This window comes from Macaca fascicularis, chromosome 2, assembly GCF_037993035.2.
Source record: "Macaca fascicularis isolate 582-1 chromosome 2, T2T-MFA8v1.1".
NCBI classification, from domain to species: Eukaryota; Metazoa; Chordata; class Mammalia; order Primates; family Cercopithecidae; genus Macaca; species Macaca fascicularis.
The window spans coordinates 13,488,200-13,511,295 of NC_088376.1; the positions used below are offsets into that span (position 1 = coordinate 13,488,200).

At 34.9% G+C, this 23,096-nt stretch overlaps 2 long non-coding RNA genes across 3 annotated transcripts in view; one reads left to right on the top strand and one right to left on the bottom strand.

Moving 5' to 3' along the window:
* The window catches only part of LOC123571921 (uncharacterized), a 508,559-nt gene that overhangs the window by 444,689 nt on the left and 40,774 nt on the right, over nucleotides 1-23,096 (top strand). The gene's annotated exons all lie outside the window — the stretch shown is intronic.
* Nucleotides 1-23,096, bottom strand: part of LOC123571920 (uncharacterized) — a 112,789-nt gene that overhangs the window by 51,078 nt on the left and 38,615 nt on the right. The window contains exon 3 of one of the 2 annotated variants that reach the window (XR_012430601.1): nucleotides 19,728-21,413. The exons of the other annotated variant lie outside the window; for it this stretch is intronic. This is a non-coding gene — a long non-coding RNA (uncharacterized lncRNA). Of the gene's footprint in view, nucleotides 1-19,727; nucleotides 21,414-23,096 lie in introns of those variants that run through there. 2 annotated transcript variants of the gene reach the window in all.

Consider the following 23,096-nt stretch of genomic DNA (forward strand, 5'->3'; position numbering starts at 1 on the left):
AGACTTGTTATGCAAGGAGCAGGGAATTCTTTTATTGCAATGTGTCACACAGTTTATGCAGCCACAAATAGATTGCATTGTTCTCCCTTTGGAATGCAAGGAGAATCCGGCTGATAGAAGGAACATTTCAGTGTGACCTCTTCTATGCGAGCATTGCTAAACTATTGGGACTAATTTTCTTTAGCTTCTGTCAGAATGCCAGGTATATAGTAATGAGGTTCCATGATACATAGCAAATAAAAGACTGGGGCTAATTTTTTCCTGCAGATTTTTAAGGAAGGCTTAAAGTAGTACATTAAAGCAAGCACATTTACAGTGAAAAGAGGTCTGACATGTCTTTCAAAAAATGAAAACAAGTTAGGCATCCAATTCTCTTCACTTAAGTCTCCAAATAGCTTTATTCTTTGTTACCAACTCGGCTTAGCTGTTTAGTTAAAAAATCGTATTCAGTGTTTATTAAATTGCATTTTCACTTTCAGCTGTGTGATTCAAGAGCATGTCTTTTTTGAAATCATAACCCCAGACTCTTTAATTAGTTGGCCACCATTTTTTTTCAAAGGTTTTATTTAGGTGGATGCAGTAAGTAAGAGATTGTATTAAATCAATATTAAATTTGAAACAATATGATGTGTGAATAACGTAACCGTAATTTTGCACAAACCTAATTTCTGAATTCTTATGCCTGATTTTAAAAGCTTATTTTTATTTTGTCTTTGATAATCAGTCACCTCCCATACCTCACAGCATTTCTGACTCCAAGAAACTATGCAAGGAGCTAGCTGGGATCTAGCAAATTGTGTCTACACTCCAAAGTAGTGAAATCTTCCAAAATACCTTTACCATCAAAAGCCTGAATTTCTATTCAGCTACAGATTCTTTGGCTAGAGGATCTTACAGGATCCTCCTGCCTCCTACCTCTGAATTGTTACAGCTGGCCTATGCTCAAAAAGTATTATTTGCCTTTGATTTATGTCTTCCATTCTTTATAATATTTACATAAATTCTGCACCTGTTCCTCTCCCTTCTTTACTTGATGAGTCAGTTCTCATAAAATTCCCAACTATAGATTTCTGGTTCCTGTTGTCTGCCACCATACACCAAAGGCTGGGAGTGAACTAGGACAACCTTTCTACTGTTATGGTTAGAAATAGGGACACTGGATTCAGATTGTCGGGTTCAAATCATGGATCCCTCACTTGCTTAACTTCTCCACGCCTCAGTCTTCTCATCTCTAAAATCATGATAATAAATGTTTCAATTTACAATGTTATGACAACTAAATAAAACAATAATGACAAAGAACATAGGAAAATTCCTGCCATAGAGTAATTGCTTAATAAAAGAATAATGCTTTTAATCTACTCCCAAACACCTTTGATTTGGGAAATTGTTTGTCCTGAAATGTATGAATCCTTGACACTATGTCCCCTCAAAAGTAAAATATCTATTGCATCATTTGTTAAACAAATATCGAAAGAAAGAAAGACATTATGAAAAATATCGTAACTCATAAAAAGATTTCATGTATCTTGTACTTCCATATTTGCTAGTGTTTACAGTTTCTAGGTTGTCAAAAGTTTGCATCAATTTACCACTCACTATCAAAAGTTGAGACATTTGAGCAGTTTTGATATACTTCAAACTTTGTTTCTGTTCAGTCCATGGAACTTTACTTCTAACATCATTTCAAGGGTATATTGCTTGTTCTTTCCACTAGGTCATAAACTCATCTAAAATAAATGTTACGTTCTTCAACTTTTCTAATATCTGTCTCCAGTGAGTTAGGTATCAATTATTCTTATGAGCTTTTCAAATTGGATTGTGGGAAAAGTTCAGTGAAGTAGAACTGACTACTGCCAACATTACATTTAATGAGAATATATAGCTGCATACTTGAAATCTGTAAATGACTTCTTTCTGAGAATCTTGTTATGCAGCCTTGTAGAGTTCTTCCTTCTTGGATGAGCCATCCTAAGGCAATATACATATCTGTTTTGTAACAAGTAATTCTGTCTATAGAGATAACATATTTTTAAAGAAATAAAGACTCATTTCACTACCAAACAAATAAGAGAGTTGCATTTTTTTTCATTGGTGATGAATCTAGAATACCACCCTGACTTAAATATTGGAGCAACCATTTTTTTGGCACATAAAAGGTGTATAAGTAGAAGAAACTTGTCGAAAAAGACCGTTTCCAAAAAGCAACATTTATTAAGAATCAATAATTTTCTAGTTGTAATATTAAACATTGAATAAGAATAATGAATAAGACAGATCTCTGCCTTCATGAATATTTCAGTAGGGATGATGAGGCAAACATGATTGAGAATGAGAATCATTTATTGTTTGTGTAATGCAGTTAACCAATATTTATCCTTGGCTTACTGTGTACAAGGCATTGGCTTGGAATTTTGGATGCAAAAGTAATTAAGATTCAGTCCCTTTTTATCAAGGAGTTAGAGATCTAATAGAGGAGAAAGCCATAACAGGCAAAGACAACTGCCATCCTGATAATACTACTCTCTAATAATCTCCAAAACCTCACCATGTGCTAGACATTCTGTTATGTCTTTACAGTAGGATTCTCATCTGTTGTGTGAGTCTGTCTTCTTGCTGCCTTGTTGTGTGTACAGTTGGACTCTGAGCCCCAGGGATACACAGCTACTGCAGATGTAACTTACTAGATTCAAAGGCCAAGAAGAGAGATACAGAAGCCTTCTAGTGTTTAATAATTTGAATTTTGGACTTATGCCTGTGTCATAAAAGTATCAAGATTCTGTGATTCTCTAAAGAATTCCTTTATAAAGTTGGATCACATAGAATGCTTAAATTAACCTTTCTTACCTATTCTCTCAGCTCTCTCCCTTCAAAAAGAAGATATCTTGATGGAGAGTCCATGCTGATTGAAAAGAGATGGCATAAAACCCATGTGTTATCATATACTGTTTTTGTACCAGGTGACCCTCAAATGATTACAATTCAGTTAATTAGAAATCACTTCTTACCTAAACTCTATCAGAAAATTAACATTAAAAGAATATGAGAAACTTATAGTTTATACTTAGGGGTGTAGAAGTAAAAAGACGATGCTCCCACCTTTAAAACAACAGAAATGCTGGATAAACTACAAGTTTATAACTTTTCATATAACTATCAGATGGCTGAGGTTACAGGGCAGTCAAGATCTAGGGAAAGACTGGTGCGTACCAGAGACCCAAACATTGTCCTACGTAAGGTCAATGTAACCAGATAGTGCTGAGAACAATTTTGCTAAAGTGGTTGATTAATTATTACAAGCAAAGTATGCAGAAGCCAGGGAGACATTTGGTGACCACAACATTTGGGGAGTCTGCACCCTTTTATAGGCTCTTTCTTCATGAATCCTACCTGATGTTTAGAGAAAAGATTAGATAGATTCTTAATAAATCACCTTTTGTAGTACATATCTGGGGGATGGGAACCTCCACTTAAACCTCAACTAAAATTGGTTTTCCTTATTTCTCTTATAAAAAGAATACCTTAATCTAAATACTATAATCTTTGTCATCCTTACAAAAACTCATTGTAGTGAGGGCAGGAAAAAGATAAACCTATCTCTGGTGGAGGGTCAGAAATGAGAACTGAACTGAGAACGACAGCCAGAGGAGAAGGAGAAATACAGAAATGGGCCACACCTCCATGCCCAAAGGACACTGTATCTGTCCAAGAACAAAAAGAAAGGGGTCTCTATTCTCTTAAACACAAAAAGAGAAAACACTTTCCCATCATTACCTTTCAACTCTCATAGAGCAAGCATGCAGTAACAAATAACATCAGAACACAGATGGGACAGAGAGAGGAAGGTGCAGGCTAAGAGCTCGGAAAAAGATGCTCTCTGAGGAACAGCGCAGAGACGACATGTAGCTGAGATTGGAGCTGGCGTTTGTTGAACCAGTCCCAACATTCAACATGAGTTATTACAAAAGGGAGTTGAAACTGGTGGTTCGCTGTATGCAAACATAACAGCAACCTACCAAAAACTAGCTCAGTTCCTAACCAGATTTACTTGAAATCTCATACTGAAAAGCATGCCTATTTTTAGAGCTGATCAGCCTTTCTCTCAGTGTCTACTATTCTACGTAAGATTTTATTTCTGCTATTCAACAATATTTATGAGGCATTCAAAAAGACAAGAAAAAAAAAACAGTCTCAGGTGTGAATTAGATTTAGACACAAACAGAGGCTGGAACTATTCAGGAGGGAATTTAAAATTATGATGATCCATATGTTAAATGCTTCAATATAAATGTTGGCAAACTGGGATATCTGTACAAACTGAACCAACTGTGATATATCCACACAATGGTACACTATTCATCACTGAAAAGGAATAAAATATTCATTCATATTACAACATGGATGAATCCTAGATGCTTTTTGCTAAATGAAAAAAGACAGACCCAAAATGTTACATATTATATCATTCTATTTATATAACATTCTGGAAAATGAAACAAAACCACAAGGATGAGAAACAGGTCAGTGTTGCCAATTGTTTCTAATTGTTGGATTGCCTAGGAAGGAAGTACGAAAGGAAATTTTGCAGGATATGGAACTTTATTTATTTTTATAGAACAGTTATGGTGCTTTTGTTGAAACTCAAACGTTTATATCACAAATATTGAATTTTAATATACATACATTAAAAACTCAACCTATATGTGAGGGGGAACCTAAGATGGACTGTGACAAATAAATCTTAACATATACAGAACTATTGCATAACCATACCGAAAAACCATACAGAAACTATTGCATAACCATAACCATGGAGAAGAAAGAAGATGACCTAATTAACTTTATAAAACAGTGTTTTGACTGGATGCTGTAAAGCTTAAGAGAAAAAAAGAACTGTACATCAACATTGAGCACTACAGGGTAAATTTCTTTTCACAGGTGAATGAGTTAGCAATTCTGAGCTATACTAGAATTGAGTGAGCATAGGAGCAAATATGCTGTAGATAATGAGACCCTGGCTTCTCATTGTCAGAAAAAAGAAGTTATAAGAAAGGGGAAAGGTTGGACTGGATCTTCTGGCACTACATAAGAATCAGATGTATGAGTATAAACTAATGTTTTCTTAAAATATATAAAAGCACATAGATTTATACATAAATATAGCTCTTTGTGTATACTTGACTTAGTATGCATATATATATATATATATTTCTGTGTCCAGTGAGTGAGTTTAGAAGCAATGACACCCATTATTAAAGAGTATACTTAGTAACTGGATCTTGGGTTATACATATCATTCTTTAACAAAGGAGCAAGAGATTATTTGAGAAGTAATCGATTCTAGGATTGGGTTTGGAAAAATCCAAGATAAGTTTAGAGCATCTTTAGATGCCAGGGAACAATTAAAAAGGAAAAAAAGAAAGAAGACCAGGAAGAGGGAGGTTGGGAGGGAGGCAGAGAGAGAGGAAGGAAGGAGGAAGGAAGCAAGGAGGGAAAGAAGGAAGGAGGAAGAGAAGGAAGGAAGGAGAGAGGGAAGGAAGGAAGGAAAGAAGGAAGGAAGGAGAGAGGGAAGGAAGGAAGGAAAGAAGGAAGGAAGGAAGGAAGGAAGGAAGGAAGGAAGGAAGGAAGGAAGGAAGGAAGGAAGGAAGGAAGGAAGGAAGGAAGGAAGGAAGGAAGGAAGGAAGGAAGGAAGGAAAGAAAGAAAGAAAGAAAGAAAGAAAGAAAGAAAGAAAGAAAGAAAGAAAGAAAGAAAGAAAGAAAGAAAGAGAAGGAAGGAAGGAAGAAGGAAAGGAGGAAGAAAGGAAGGAGGGAGGGAAGCAAGGAAGAAGGGAAGGAGGGAGGGAGGAAGGGAAGGAGGAAATGGGGTATGTCAAACAAAACAAAATACAAGAGTAAGCCTAAAAGAGTTTCCAATGACCAAACTTGAAGTCATTTGATGGGAACATATATGGTAGAATGAGATCATAACCAAAGAAAAAAAATCCATGAGCTTATACTTTTATAAATGAATACATAAATAAGAAGGAACAGCTTATCCTATGGTATAATTTCAAGTATTAAATGTAGACAAAATGTGAAAAAAGAAAATCAGCGTTAACCATTAGAACACTACAATGATAACTACTAATTGCTTCAGTCAAGATCCACCAATGAATACTAAAATTAAATAGATAAAAGTGTAAGAAAAAAGAAGATATTTGTAGTCTCAAACTATCTCATCCCAATATTTACTTATTACAATGGGAAAAACTGGAGCTCAATCATGAATTATGTCAGATTTCACCTTAACCAAGTAATCAAGGTTAACATTACCAGGAATGAGACAAACCAACACAACGTAGCCACTGATACAATGCACTCAGAGGAGCATATCATGTCTGTGGTATTCATCATAATAATGCATAACCTCAATCTTATCATAACAACTCCAAACTGAGGGCAATTCAGTAAAATAACTTCTCTGTTCTCTGCAAAAGTGTCAAAGTCATAAAAGACAAGACTGAGAAATGGTCACAGTTTGGAGAATGCTAAGAAGCCATAACAAGTAAAAACAGTGCAACTTCTAAGAAAGACTATTGCTAATAATATTCCAGTGTTTTTTCAGTTTGCATAACTATACTATGGCTATGCAAGATACGAACATGAGATGAAATGGGTGAAGGGTACACAAAAGCTCTGTATTATTTTTGGAACTTTTCTGCAAGTATAAATTTATCTAAAAATAAAAAGTTTAAAGAAAAAAAAATGTTGGATCAAACCCAGCTCATGTGGGAGTGTACTCTTTTAACTTTACTCAAAAGTAAGTGCTAGACTTAATATCAGAGTTTTCTGACTTTTCATTTCACATCCATTATCGCATGTAATCTTGAAAATAATTATATGAGGTAAGTGCTATCATAAATCCTAGTATGTAGACATAAAACTGAAGTCATGAGATAATAAATTAACTGCCCATAGTTCACAACTAAAAAGAAACAGAGTGGTAGAAGTATCCCAATAGTCTAACTCCAGAGCCTTACGACTATACCACTCACACAGTCATTGTAATAATGAAGTATGAGCTGCCACTAATGGGATCTCTGCATTACTAAGCATTTTGATTAACCAGAGACACCTGGTTATTTGGAGGTAACTGGGGACATGAGGATTATAGAGAGATTCATAAATTAGCCATTATATAGTCCAATAACTCTATAGCTCTCACAGGAATCATAATGTTAAGAAGAGACTAAGTTTGGTTTAATGTGCCTTTGCTGTCTACCCAAAACAAGACAAAACTTTTTAAACATATAATTAGCTTCACGGAGGCTAAGAGGCTATCCCAATTTTGCAGTATTTACTAACACTATCCCTTGCCTCATTTAAAAACAAAATTAAGATATATATGTATAGATATATACAAGATTTTTATGTAGTATTTATTTTTAAGCCTTCTATTTTTTGATGTGTTTCTGAATATATATTAGTTGACCTGGTTATGGATTCAAATAAAAAGACTTGTTCTAGTTAAATATAGAAGATAAATATAGAAGTAAAAATATGTATATTAAGAATGTATACATTTGCAAGTCAATTCTCTATGAAACTCTAATAATATTTGTGCTCCTTTTCACAAAGAAGTATCAAACAACCTTTCAAAATGTATCTGAGGCTCCAAGTATACATCACCTTGTAAGTTTTATTCAAATGGAAGACTGTAAAAAAGCTGATGTGATTCACCTAGAGGGCAAATTGAAAATGGCATTTTTAAGTTATGCCTTAATAATGGCTAGTATCTCCAAATGAAATTTGAACTGTGATTTAACACAGAATCAATACTTAAAAATATTCATTGGTTAAATCAATCAATCAATAAATGGCTTTTGCCAGGTTAACCCATCATTATTTAGAAACATCTCTGAAGGTAAGAGTCAATGCATGAGGTAAACATACAAACAAGAGCAAACTTTTCTTGGAATTGAAGATTTTGATCCAAACAAATCCATGAAGTTTTTGCTCATTTATAGATCAATGCTAATCCATGAATTAAGTTGATACATTAATGTGGGTCTGTGAATCAAATTGATATTCTCGGCCAGGACTTCTTAATCTGCTCAATCTTGTAACCAAGCCCTCCCTTTTGCCTCCTAATTGGCTAGTGCTGAACAGATTGGCAGTAATTTTACTGGACAATGAAATAAATCTATTGATTTATTGAACAGTGTATTGAACTTTGTTTTTCTCAGTCCAGATGCCTTTTAGAATCTCCACATTTTCTCACATGGCAGAACAGTTTTATTTTCTTACTTGAGAGATACCTAGTATTACTTCTCATAGCTATCAGTGTACTTTCAAGATAGCATGTTAAAAGTTGAGAGGGGAAGGAATTAACTTTGATTAATTGTATTAAAGTACCACTGATTGGAAGGCCTTGTTATGCAGAATTCCATTAAATCCTGTGACAAAATCTTGGATAGTAATAATAAATTCCATTTAAAAATTCATTTTAAATGAGGTAAACAAGATTCTTAGAGTTAAATAACTTTATGCCAAGGCCAATGAGGCTAACTCAGATTTGAAAATCTTGCTCTTTCTCTCTCTCTCTTTTTTTTTTTCTTTTAGTTAGCGGTGTTTGAACATTAAAAAATATATATATATGATGTTCATAGGGAAGTTACACAAAATAACTGTTCAGCAGAATGGATTATCCACAATGTGAATACCCTTTGTAACCACGATCTGGGTCATTAAAGGGAATATAGCCAATACCCCAGACGATGCCTCTTACCTGTGTCATCTCCACATCATTTCCCCTCTATTTTCCCCAAAGTAGTTTTATATATTGACTTCAAACATCATAATTTGTTTGTGTCTGCCTATATAAATTGTACTACAAGAATACACATATGCACACATATAACCTCATGTATGAAACATAGCCGTCCCTTGGTATTTATGAGAAATTGGTTTCAGGAACCCCTGCCAATACTAAAATCTACAGATGCTCGAGTATCTTATGTAAAATGACACTGTATTTACCTATAAGCTATATACAACCTTCCATATACTTTAGATTACTTATAATGTGTAATGCAACATAAATACTATGTAAATAGTTGTTATGCTGTATTTTTAAAGAAATAATGACATGTAAAACAAGTCTGTACATGTTCAGTATAGATACAACCATTCCTATTTTTTTAAGATTTTTGATCTGCAATTGTTTAATCCACAGATGTGAAAACCTTGGATAGGAAAGGCCAACTGTATATTTGTGTCTGAATTAATTTATTATAGCCTATGAAATTTGTCCATATTTTTACATGTATTTGTAGTTTGTTCATTTTTATTGTTCTGTAATATTTCAGTGCATAGATATACCACAATTTATTTATCCATTTCACCACTAATAGGAATTTGGGTAGTTTCTAAGTATTAGCTGTTAAAATCACACTGCTGTGCTCAATTTTGTAAATGCCTCTTTCTGAATATAAAAGTGTATTATTTTTCATTACACTATGATTGCTGATGTTTTGGACAATCATGTGTTTTTTAAATAAATTTATATAATTGTTGTTTTAGCACCTTCCTCACACACATTTAGTAATGCAGACGATGCTATTAATTTGAATTGAGGAAAGTAGGTCCTTAACTTCTCTTAGCTTTTCATTCCTCCATGGAAAGCAGTCAGGAAGAATTTTTCTTCCTTGTAAGTAAGCTCATCTTTACTCCAGTCTAGAATTCCACAAAAACTGTTTAGGAAAAATTATATGCTATTTAAATATAAATTGTTATCATCTAACAAGTCAAATTTAAAAGGAACTGCTTTCAACTTGATCTTGTTTCTCTTCAAATGTGTTGCTAAGGTGGGTATTTCATGTAGATATGAATTAATTGACAATCAAAAGGTGGTGTCTTCATCAATAAAATTATAAATATAAGGTAAAAGTTTTTAAATATTAATTTATTATTGACAATTATTGGGACCCTCTCACTTAATATTACTGTAAAGAGCTGTATAAGAAGAAAAACCACTTTTACTGATAAGAAAACCTCAGCTTCCATCCCTGAATTGTACTTAACACAAAATGACTCTACATCCTACAGAGGGAATCAGAGTAAATAACATGCTTCTGTAAGAGCTAATTGAGCAAATAGCCAGTGGATTGCATACAATCAAATATTATTGATTTCTAATTAGCTGTGTGGCAACAATAGTCTCTTGAACTGTATCTGCAAAAAAAAAAAAAAAAAAACTAGAAAATATAATTGTTTCCTCACTGAAAATATACAATACAGGAAAGACACTACGGAGAATGACTGTTTTCAAGGCTTGTATAAAATCCTGGGTGATCAAATAATTTATGTGTGGCTCAGTTTCTGAGTTGAGGTTATTGGTACAATAACAATTTCTGAGGAAAAGCAATTCCTTAGTTTTAGAATGTCTTATACTGGAATTCCCAAAATAGTGTTTTATAATATACTCCAAGAAAAAAATATTTGAGGACAAATACATTTGCTAAATTTTGTCTATAGAGTCCCTTGCAAGTGTACACATCGTCTTTAACATAATAAATGGTATTGGAAGTCCTGAAGTGAAGAAGCCAGGTTCACATCTGTGCTTGGCTGATCCATGAAGACACTAATTTGTGCCAGGTTCTGTTAGCTATAAGGTACTTCCATTTAAATGATGATATTCTTCCTCTTTTTCCACCCCACTCTTCCCTTTCTCAAAGGTGAGTTGGTTTTTTTTTTTTTTTTTTTTTTTTTTTTTTTTTCCCTGTGGTTCAGATTCTTAATAATTCCAAAATTTAGTTTCATCTGTATTTGTCCTGGGCCACCCTGGAAGAAGAATTAATGAAGGTTGGTTGGGAGACTGAAAATAGACAAGTACCAAATTACATGAAAGAGCCTAACCTCATGGAGAAGGAGGCGTTGGTGATGACTATTTTAAGAACTGCTGACAGTAATAGGGAGAACTACTGAAAGCAGACGTCTCTGCCCATTTATCTAAAAGAGCAGTAGTAACAAGAAAAATTAAAGTCTAGCTCTTGACAGAGGGGTGGGAAGCTAGAGCATGGCAAGGTAAAGTCCAGAAACTTTGTTGGATCACAGAAGCATATGGAGTTCTGGTAAATCAACAGTAACAAGAATGACAACTTAAAAAATGACTGAAATTAAATTCCCTGCCAGTTTTAGCAGGTGAAAGCCAAGGCAAACTTAATTTGATCTGGGATGGATAAGACTCAAGGCAGACATGATATCAATGACCTTCCCTGTACATGTCTCAGGTATTCTTTCATCTGAGAAGATATTTCATGTTTTACTGTGTTTCCTCTCTTGCTTTATTGCATTTTCTTCCCCGTTCTGAGGCTCCTCTCATTCTTTTTAATTTATGTCATAGGTATTTGGTACAAATGTTTGTCTATGCATGTGTCTTTGAAAATCATACAGTGTTGTTTTAAATGTGAATGTGTGTATTATAATTTCAGGTGTATGTTTTTGCACTATAAATCTTGTTCATATTCATACTTTTTACTCAAAAATATGCTTTTAAAATTTATTATTATTATGTACACCTATAATTTGCTTTTGACTGCTGCAGAGTATTCCATATATTCGTGTATCCTAATTTATATTTCCATTGCCCTAAGCAGATTCCACATCCCTGCCCACCAATATACAAAACAATGTATATTATTTGTAATATATGTTACAAATAATGTAATGAGGAAAATCTTTATGCCTGTCCCTAAAGGGGACAAAATCAACATGTTTGATTTTTTTGTGGAGTAAAATCTCAGGTGACAGGTCAAACAAGTACTTGCAATGTCACTAAGGGACTAACATCAGAAGTCAACCAAAAGTTCCTATTTCCCACGACCTTATAAATATTTGCAATAACTGAGGTTTAATATTTATAATCTGATGTTTAATTATTTCATTACTGTTCCTTTGATTAATATTGAAAGAGAGAATGCCTTTACTTGCCATTCAGCGTTCCACCTCTCTAAATTGTCTAGTACCATCTGTGGGCGGGGTTGCTGAGGTGAGGGGATTAAGGTGAGGATGTCAGTCTGCGTGTATTCCCCTTTTCTCATCACAATTTTTAATATTTTCCTGAATATTCTATGTATTTACCAATTGTTCCTGTACGTTTTCTGTGTTGGATTTCTTTAAGAACTCATTCTCCACTCTAAGATCCTACAGATAATTCCTAACATTTTTATTCTATTAGCTCTGTCATTTCAGCCCCATGTTTCTATTGTGTAAGGTAGGAACGAAAGTATACTTTTATTAGTATAGTTACTCAGTTTTCTTAATATCTCTATTAAATCATCTATTGTTCACCCACAGTTTGTGCAGTGAACTCTCTCATATATTCGTTTCACTGTAAGCATATTATAGGGGTTCTCTATTTTTTCCCATTGGTCTATTTTTTGTTACTACATTACTACCATCCATTTTAAGTATTTTGGCCTATAGAATGCCTTTAATGTTGAAATAATGAGTTACATCTTCATGTTTTACTATTCCTTGAATATTTGATAGAAAAATTTTTTGTCATGTCTATGAGATATGGGGCCTTTGTGTGTGTATGTGAGGAAAAGATTGTAATTTTTAATATTTAATATTCTATTGAAATTATCATCTGTGTGAACATTTTATATTTTTATTTATATTTTAAAACATTAGCATATAGGTATTGATAGTGATATTTTACAAATACTTGCATTTTACCCTTTTCATTCTTTCTTCTTTTTTGTTTGCTCAGTCTTTTCAGAGATGTGTACATCTTCTGCTATTTTTAAAGAACCAACATATGGCACTGACTTGTTTTCTTTAACACTCAAGAGTATTCCTTTGTGTCCCTTAAAAATGTTGCCATTAAAATCTATTTAGTTTCATATTAAAACTGCTAAGCCAAATTTTAGTTATATTTTTCTGTCACAACTTTTTCTTATTTTAACTTTTCTGTACTATTATTTTAAATACATGTCTGTAGATCTGATTTTATTGGATCCTTTTACATCCATCTTTTGATTAGTGAGTTAATCCCATTTATATCTATAATAACTGATTAATTTGAATCTATTTTAGACATTTTATTTCATTTTGGATTTGCTCATAATAACTTTCATGGTTCACTTTTTCTCCTGTTTTTCCTTCCATTGTCTGGGTTGAATTCATTCTTGTGATTTAGATCCATACTTCATACCTTTATACATACTTATATACATTTTATACATACTTATATACATTTATCAAGACTCTCAATTATTATTTCTTTTTCCAACATAGAATTTGAAATTCAAAATAATTATTTCTAAATTTCTTCATATCATACCCACTAGGACATCTTATTTATACCCTGGCATAAACTGTAAAGTTATTCCCAGACAGAACTGAAGGTAAACAGTCAGGAACACTGGCTACAACAGGCCCTGCCCCCTCTGTTGTCAGGCAGAAAATATGAATCTCTCAGGCACATGCCAACCATTCAGGCATACCAGTGGGCCACTCACTATTTTAACATGCTCTCACTTCTACAGGAAATATTTAAAGACCCTATGTTCTTTTTGCTTCATGAATCTCTATTCTTCCTAATATATCACTAAAAATGTATGCCCAGTAAAGGTTTATTTATTGGCTGAATTTTCTCCTTGGGTATTTGATTCCCATCAAAACAACAGCTGTGCAAAACTAATAGCTAGACCATCAGTTTCTCCTATGGAAGTCATGAAAGTTAGATTTTTAGCATAGGGATTTGGGATAATTCAGAGGGTTACAATGTAAAACATGTGATTTCAGGTAAACAGTATGAGACCAATTAATTTATCATGCAATCCACCTACTTGTATTCCTTTTAGCACCTTGAAAGACCATAAACATGAGAGTGTCTAATAAACATTTATTCAAAAAGTAATTTCCCCTTGACTATTCGTGTCAAACCCATCCTTTAGAAAAGATCAAATAAATTGAATCTCTTTCTAGTGTGATATGTCAACTTTGAGACTCTTTGCCTTCACCACTATCCAAAGAGGCAAACTGTGTTTTTTTAAAATTATCATTCCTTTACCATTAAAAAAGAAAACACTGCCATTGATGTGACAAATGAAAAATAATGATTATTCAGCTCCTTTCTTCCTTTGGTTGTTCTAGCTGTTATAGTCAATGACCTTCAGTGGATCACACTTCACCAAAGTCGGTGTCTTTAATTTAACTTAGGGACTAGGCACAGTGGCTCATGTCTGTAATCCCAGCATTTTGGGAGGCTGGTCGGGCAGATCACTTGAGGTCAGGAATTTGAGGCCAGCCTGGCCAACATGTTGAAATCCCATCTGTACTAACAATACAAAACATTAGCCAAGTGTGGTGGTGAGCGTTTGTAGGTCCCAGCTACTTGAGAGACTGAGGCAGGGGAATCACTTGAACCTTGGAGGCAGAAGTTGCAGTGAGCTGAGATCACACCACTGCATTCCAGCCTGGACAACAGAGTGGGACTCCACCTCAACAAAAATAAAAATGAATATATAACTTAGGTTATATTTTCCTTTCATTAAAAAAAAATTTCTACTTCTGGAGCTACTCCAGATGAAACTGGAGATAATATATATATATAATCTCATCTCCCTTTTCTGTCAAAGAAGATGCTTAACAGAAAAATTTCACTCAATGTGGAATAACACAAATAAAGAATTCCAGATGTCTATTCGCAGATCTAGGGTGGACTTACATGTAAGTGCTAAACTATGTGTATAAGTGTATTCATTCTCACAGAAAGACACATCACATGCTGTTAATGCATATTGTTAAGTGAAAAAGTCCGTTTTCAAAAAGGATAGAAAGTCTTACCACATTTTTATTGTGAGTATATAATTGTGAAAAGATTTAATCATACCAAAACAAAGTTGAACTAAGTGGAATGTATTAGTCTGTTCTCACACTGCTAATAAAGACATACCCAAGACTGGGTAATTTATAAAGAAAAGGAAGTTTAATGGACTCACAGTTCCATATGGTTGGGGAGGCCTCATAATCATGATGGAAGGTGAAGGAAGAGTAAAGGCACATCTTACATGGTGGCAGGCAACAGAGCTTGTGCAGGGGAACTCCCATCTATAAATCCATCAGATCTCCTGAGACTTATTCACTACCACAGGAACAGTGTGGGGGAAACATCCCAGCCCCCATAATTCATTTATCTCCACCCGGCCCCACCCTTGACATGTGGGGATTATTACATTTCAAGGTAAGATTTGGGTGGGGACACAGCCAAACCATATAATGGGAACATGTATGATTTTAATTATCTTTTCTCTTTTAAGCAATTTCAAAATTTTCTATACTATTAATATGTATAATAATGCATTAGTTACCTATTGCTGTGTAAAAACCATCCCCAAACTGAGTTACCTGAAACAATGATTGTATTTCTCACAATTCTATATGTCAGCTGGGCAATTCTGGTTATCTAGGTAGGCTTAGATGATCTTGACTGGAATCATCAATTGTACACTGTGTGCTGACAGATTGATTGAGCCTACCTGGTCTAAGACAGCTTTGTGCACATGCTGGATGGTTGGATGGGCACCAAGTACACCTGGTCAACACATCTCTCATTGTGAAACAGCTGGCCCAGGCTTTTTTCACATGGCAGATGGAGAGTTTTGAGAGAGAGTAAAGCCTAGTGTCAAAATTGGTACAAACTTACTTCCCCCACATTCTGTTGGTCAAAGCAAATCACAATCAGCCCAAACTCAAGAGATAGAGAGATAGACTCTATCTCTTTATAAGAGGAATCTTAGTCACATTTCAAAGGATTATGCATATTGGGAATTATATAAATGTGGTCACTTTTGCAAATAATTGGCCACATTCACCTAAATTTATACAAATTGAAAATGATAAAAATAGTAAAACAAGCAGTGTTTCTTGCATCTCCACCCCCTACTGACCTGTAGAAAACAGCTGCTGTGCCATGTTGCAGGTCCATAAATATTCTCTAATGATGAGGTGAAGATGAGGGTGAACACTAATAATACCCTTGCTTTGCTAGGATGCTCATCCTACTCTCATATATAGCAAATTCAGACAATATTTATGTGGTTTTGACATGAAAATTTTAGATTAAATATAACAGATGCTTCCCTATCTGTTAAAGACATTACTATCAACTAAGACATTCAGGGATTCAAAAGTCTAGATTCATTCTCTCCCTTGACCCATCGTCCTGTTATTAATCCCATAGTTACTACATTTGTAATTACTCTAATACCCATACTCTCATTTTTCTCCTGATTGACATGACTTTGGCAGAGACCTTTATCACCTCTCCTACTGACATACTGAAAAAACCTCTTGACTTGCCTCTTCAAGTCCAATGTAACCAATTTTAATCTACCACATTTTTCTCTGCCTTATTTATTTTCCCATGGCACACTCTGATCATATTATTGGTCTACTTGTAACTTTTAATTGCTCCCTGGGTAGTACTGAATGCGGTTCAAATTCCTCAACATTGGTATACAATTCTTTTAGAGCTTTGTTGAAAAGCTGAGCAAATTACTTAAATTTTATTAATCTCAGTTATCTCCTCTATAAAGTGCAGTTATAATATTACCTACCCACTTATGTTTCTCTCAAGACTAAATAGGATAATACATATAAAATATAGCATCTGAGGTTTATAATGTGCTCTTTATAAATGCCAGGTATTATTTTTGTTTATACACTTTTTACTCCAGCCCCAATGCATATTTTGAATATGTTTTTCTACATATGTCAATGATCATAGAGCCCTTCTCTCTGAAATGTCATCCTCCCACCTCTTTTTGTCAGTCAAGATGGTAGCTATTTTATTTCATGTTTTACAGTTAATGCAAGTGTGATTTATTCTCCTTGTGCTTGTGTAATACATACACCTTTCTTAGAACTCTTATTACTGTGAATGGTATTTATTAAGTCTGTTAAACTGCTATGTAACTAAGGATAGATTAATCAGCTGGAATAAACTAACTGAAATAAACCTATAATTAATTAGCCTTTTCCTTTAGCATGGACTCACTTGTATAGAGAAGTTTGATATGCCTGTGTAGCCCTAGCTTTTTTTTCACACACATTAGATGACTCATCCTCCTGGAAAGCAATGATCCCCACCTCTGCTGGGTTCCTGAGTGTGGCCACGGTCTTTTATTTTACAGTCTTTCTAACTATATCAACCTGTTTATTCCTGTGAGCCTCCCACATATTACCAGTGATTGATCAAGAATATATATCCTATGTCATATGTTAGTTGTTTTGGTTTGTTTGTTTTTTTTTTTTTTTCTCGAGACAGAGTCTCGCTCTGTCTCCCAGGCTGGAGTGCAGTGGCGTGATCTCAGCTTACTGTAGCTTCCACCTTCCCGGTTCAAGCAATTCTCCCACCTCAACCTCTTGAGTAGCTGGGACTACAGACCAGCACCACCACTCCAAGCTAATTTTTGTACTTTTAGTAGAGACGGGGTTTCACCATGTTAGTCATGCTGGTCTCGAACTCTTGGCCTCAAATGATTCGCCCACTTTGGCCTCCCAAAGTGCTGGGATTATAGGCATAAGCCACCACAACCAGCCTATTTTTAATTTATTTAGGAAACTTCGTACTGGTTTCCATAGGGCTACAAAAATCTACATTCTTACCAGCAGTGTACTAGGTTTCCTTTTTCTTCAACTCTTCATCAATATTTGTTGTCTCTTGTCTTTCTGATAACGGCCATCCTGAAAGCTGTGTGGTGCTATCTCAGTAGTTTTAATTTGCATCTCCCTGATGATTACTGATGTTGAGCATCTTTTTATATACCTGTTGATCTGTTTTTTATGTCTTCATTATAAACTTCAAATATGCACAATAAAATGTTTATTTATTTTAAGTTTTATCTCAATAGTTTTCAGAGTTACAAGTGTTTTTTGTTGTTGTTGCATAAATGAATTATACAGTGGTGAATTCTGAAATTTTAGTGTACCCATCACCTGAATAGTGCATAGTGTACCTAATATGTAGTCTAGCCTTCCTCCTACCCTCCCACTTCTAGGTCTCTAAAGTCTATTATATCACTCTGTATGCCTTTGGGTACTCACAACTTAGCTCCCACCTGTGAGGGAGAACATACAGTTTTTTGGTTTTCCACTCCTGAGTTACTTCACTTAGAATAATGGCCTCCACCTCCATCCAGGTTGCTGCAAAAGGCATTATTTCATTCCTTTTTGTGGCTGAGTAGTATTCCATGGTGTGTTTATACAAAATTGTATTTATCCACTCATTAGACAATGGGCACTTAGGTTGGTTTCACATCTTTAAAATTGTAAATTGTGCTACTATAAACATACATGTGCAGGTGTCTTTTTCACATAATGACTTATTTTCCTTTAGGGAGATAACCAGTAGTGGAGTTGCTGGATTGAGTGGCAGATCTACTTTTAGTTCTTTAAGGATTCTCTATACTGTTTTTCATAGAGGTTGTACTAATTGACATTCCCACCACACCAGCAATGTATAAGCATCCCCTTTTCCCCACATCCATGCCGACATCTATTGTTTTTTGACTTTTTAAAAATGACCATTCTTGCAGGAGGAAGAGAGGTTTTAATTTGCATTTCCCGAATTAGTGATGTTGAGCATTTTTTCATATGTTTCTTGGCCATTTGTATATCTTATTTTGATAAATGTCTATTCATGTCCTTTCCCCACTCTTTGATGGGATGATTTGGTTTTTTTCTTGCTGATTTCTTTAAGTTCCTTACAGATTATGGACACTAGTCCTTTGTCAGACACATAGTCTGAAAGTATTTTCTCCCATACTGTGGGTTTTCTGTTTACTTTATTATTTAATTTGCTGTATAGAAGCTTTCTAGTATAATTAGGTCCCATTTGTTTATTTTTGTTTCTGTTACACTTGCTTTTGGGGTCTTAGTCATTAATTCTTTGCCTAGGCTAGTGTCTAGAAGAGTTTTTCCAATGTTGTGTTCTAGAATTTTTGTGGTTTCAGGTGTGAGATTTAAGTCTTTGATCCATCTTAAGTTGATTTTTGCATGAGGTAAAAGACATGGATCTAGTTTCATTCTTCTATATATGGCTTGCCAGTTTTCCCAGCACCTTTATTAAATAGAGTGTCTATTCCACAATTTATATTTTTGGATGCTTTGTTGAAGATCAGTTGACTGTATGTATTTGGGTTTATTTCTGGGTTCTCTATTCTGTTCCATGGTCTATATGCCTTTTTTTATAGTATTTTCTAAATAAAAGGAAATAATAAATGCCCTGCAGAACCAGAGAAAGGGACTGAAAAAAGTACCTATTTGATGATGGATTGGATAGGTGCAGCAAACCACCATGGCAGACATATACCTATGTAACAAACCTGCACGTTCTGCCCATAAATAATAATTTGAATCTACATGAAGAAATAGGGAGAACTGGAAAAGGTAAATATAAAAGGCATAGAAATGTACTTTTTAATTTGTTACTCTTTTTAAAAATCCTATCTGATTTTAACAACAACTGTGAAAGCAATAACTGTAAATCTGTGTTGATGCCCATATAATGTATAAAGATATAATTTGTGTACAACAGTATCACAAAGGAGTAGAGTTGGAGTGGACCTATACAGATTTTGTATACTATTAAGTTGGTGTTAATCCAAAATAGATTATTTAAACTTAGATATAAATTGTAATCACCATGGAACTAATAACATAATAATGTAAAAATATAGTAAAAGAAACAAGAAAATAAATAAATAAGTTAATTATTGATAATAAAATAAGAAATTACCCATCTGAGTGAGACAGATACCTTGTCTCAGTTGAAAAAAAATAATATTAACCAAACTATTTATAACTTTATTTCTCAAATCAGAACATTAGTGATTTGTATATTTCCATCTTCTCCAGAGAGGCTGGCATTTCCTTGAGAACAGGAAGTTGTATTTTTCTCAGACGAATTCTACAGATAATCTACTACAGGCTTCATATAAAGCAGGTTTTTAAGGAATGATGAAGTGTACGTATTTAAACAGCTCATCGTTTACTCTTGGCCCTTCTATGTGACTAGGCAGCTCATGGAAGATTTTTCTACAGTTTTAACTGGGCAGCCCCCTCACAAGCATCACCACAAGACAGTATGTCATGAATATCTGTGAAATTAAAAAGTTATTTTAAAATTAAATTAACCTATTAACCTGCTTCCACAAAACTCTTCAATGGCTTGCACAATGATTTTAGAATAACTACAAATGATACGGCTATGTCTGACGTGGCTGACCCTATCTTTCATCATTCTCCATCTTCTTCATTACAGATACATTATTCTCACTTCTCTTCCTTGAGCATATCCAGCTGAATCATGTTTCTTTTATGTCTGCCCTCACTGGAGCTGTCTTCCCTTAGCTCTTCATATGGCTTTTTATTCTCATTATTTAGATCTCCTATAAAAAGCCTCTCATTCAGTATTCTCTTCCTAGAGAATCTATTATAATTGTATTTATTCATTGGATTACTTGACAATTATTCACTCCTTAACTCCCATATCCCTCTCAGACACTTCAGAAAGTTAACTTCATAATGACATGAACCATGTTTCCAGGAATCACTATAATGCTCAGCACATAGTAGGTACTAAACAAATATTGTTTGAATGAATAAGTAGATGAATATATAAATGGCCTCTGAAGCCTACATGAATTGATTTTCTTCTATTGTCATAATAACTATGATGCATTTTTTGATTATCCAAAAGTGAAAATGAGGAAAAAAACTAGCAACAAAATGGGAAATAGAAATGGAAAGACCGTTTCAACAAGAAGGGTGGCCCTTTACACTGACAACACATTGAGCCATCTTTTATGCTCTGTTCAGATTGCAGCTGCTGACATAAACTGCAGGAGTTTTAAACACCTCTCTATTCACTGCCACTCACAAAGCAAAATCCTCATAAACCATTTCTCTTACTATAAACCGTTTCTTAGTATGCGGTCATTCACAAGGTAAGACATGGGTGAAGGCCAAAGGCAGCCCCTTAGGGTAACAAAGATTCACATTGCACGTGCTCCCATATATTTACATCTTCATTCTTGTGTTTATATTTTGTTCATCCTTCAGATCAAACAACATGAGTAACAAAAATAGAGCATGGTTTCATCTGCATTTAGCATAAGTAGGTGTATTAATTTTCTGATGCTGCTGTAATGACATACTACAGAATTGGCAGCTCAAAAAATACAAATGTATTTCTCACAACTCTGAAGGCTAAAGAGCCAAGATCAAGATGTTGCTAGGTTTGGTTTCTTCTGAGGCCTCTGTCCTGGGCTTGCAGATGGCTGCTTCTCACTGTGTTCTCACGTGGTCTTTTCTCTCTGCAAGCAGATCTCTGGTATCTCCTTGTGTCATAATCTCCTCTTCTAAAAAATAATTAATTAACTGTTACTGTCCATATTTAAGGTGTATAATATGATGTTTTGATATCCATACACACAGTGAAATGATTACTCCACTTCAGTAATAGCATCCTTTTACTAGGACACCAGTTATGTCAGATGAGGGCACATCCTAAGTTCTTCACTTTAATTACCTATGTAAGTCTTTGCTATTGTGAACAGTGCTGCAATAAACATACATGTGCATGTGTCTTTATAGTAGAATGTTTTATAATTTGGGGGGTATATACCCAGTAATGGGATTGATGGGTCAAATGCTATTTCTGGTTCTAGATCCTTGAGGAATTGCCACACTGTCTTCCACAATGGTCGAACTAATTTACACTCCCGCCAACAGTGTAAAAGCGTTACTATTTTTCCACATCCTTTCCAACATCTGTTGTTTCCCGACTTTTTAATGATCACCATTCTAACTGGTGTGAGATGGTGTCTCATTGTGGTTTTGATTTGCATTTCTCTAATGACCAGTGATGATCAGCTTTTTTTCATATATCTGTTGGCCACATAAATGTCTTCTTTTGAGAAGTGTCTGTTTATATTCTTCGCCAACTTTTTGACGGAGTTGTTTTTTTTCTTGTAAATTTGTTTAAGTTTGTACACCATGGAATGCTATGCAAGCATACAAAAGGATGAGTCCTTTGCAGGGACATGGATGAAGCCAGAAACCACCATTCTCAGCAAACTAACACAGGAACAGAAAACCAAACACCGCATGTTCTCACTCATAATTGGAAGTTGAACAATGAGAACCCATGGACACAGAGAGGGAAACATCACACACCAGGGCCTATCGGGGCTTGGGGGGCTAGGGGAGTGATAGCATTAGGAGAAATATCGAATGTAGATAATGGGTTGATGGGTGCAGCAAACCACCATGGCACATGTATACCTATGTAACAAAGCTGCACGTTCTGCACATTTATCCCAGAACTTAAAGTATAATAAAAAAATAATAATTACCTATTTAACATTCCTGTCTCCAAATAGAATCACATTATGAGGCACTGAGGATTAGGGCTTTAACACATAAATTTTGGGTAGACACAAGTCAGTCCATATTAGTGGGAAAAGCATGGAGAACAGTATTGTGATGGTTTTATTACCTACTTGCTATTTTCTGTTGATATCCTATCTTTTATATTGTCCTACACCCCATTCAGCTGATCAAATAGGAGAACTTTCACAAATATCAAAGGGGTCTTCCCCTTTGAAGATCTCTACAGGATAGGGAGAAGATAGGAATGGGATGGCTGTACCTTGAACTTCAAACAGTCGCTCCAGCACAATCATGGCTTGAATCACCTTCCTTCAACTGACACTCTAATTAAGTCTTGTTAGAAAAGTGCTGACTTCTCTGGGTGAAACACTCCACATTCAGGCTGAGAAATGGTCATCCTACATGGTCCTGTGCAATAGACTTATTTGTGAGGCGCCCTTGTGTGAATTCAATGAGGACTGTGAAGTGCTACTCCTAATAGACCAGCAGGGAGTGTTGGTTTGAAACCCCAGAGGTTCCTAGGGGACTCAGGCTCTCTGCACCCCATATATGACAAAGCTTTGGCAGGCCCTCAGACGCCTCTGCTGGCAGGTGAGTGGAGCAGCCTCTGGGGACACTATAGCCCAAAGAAGTGAGCTGCTAATGGCAGA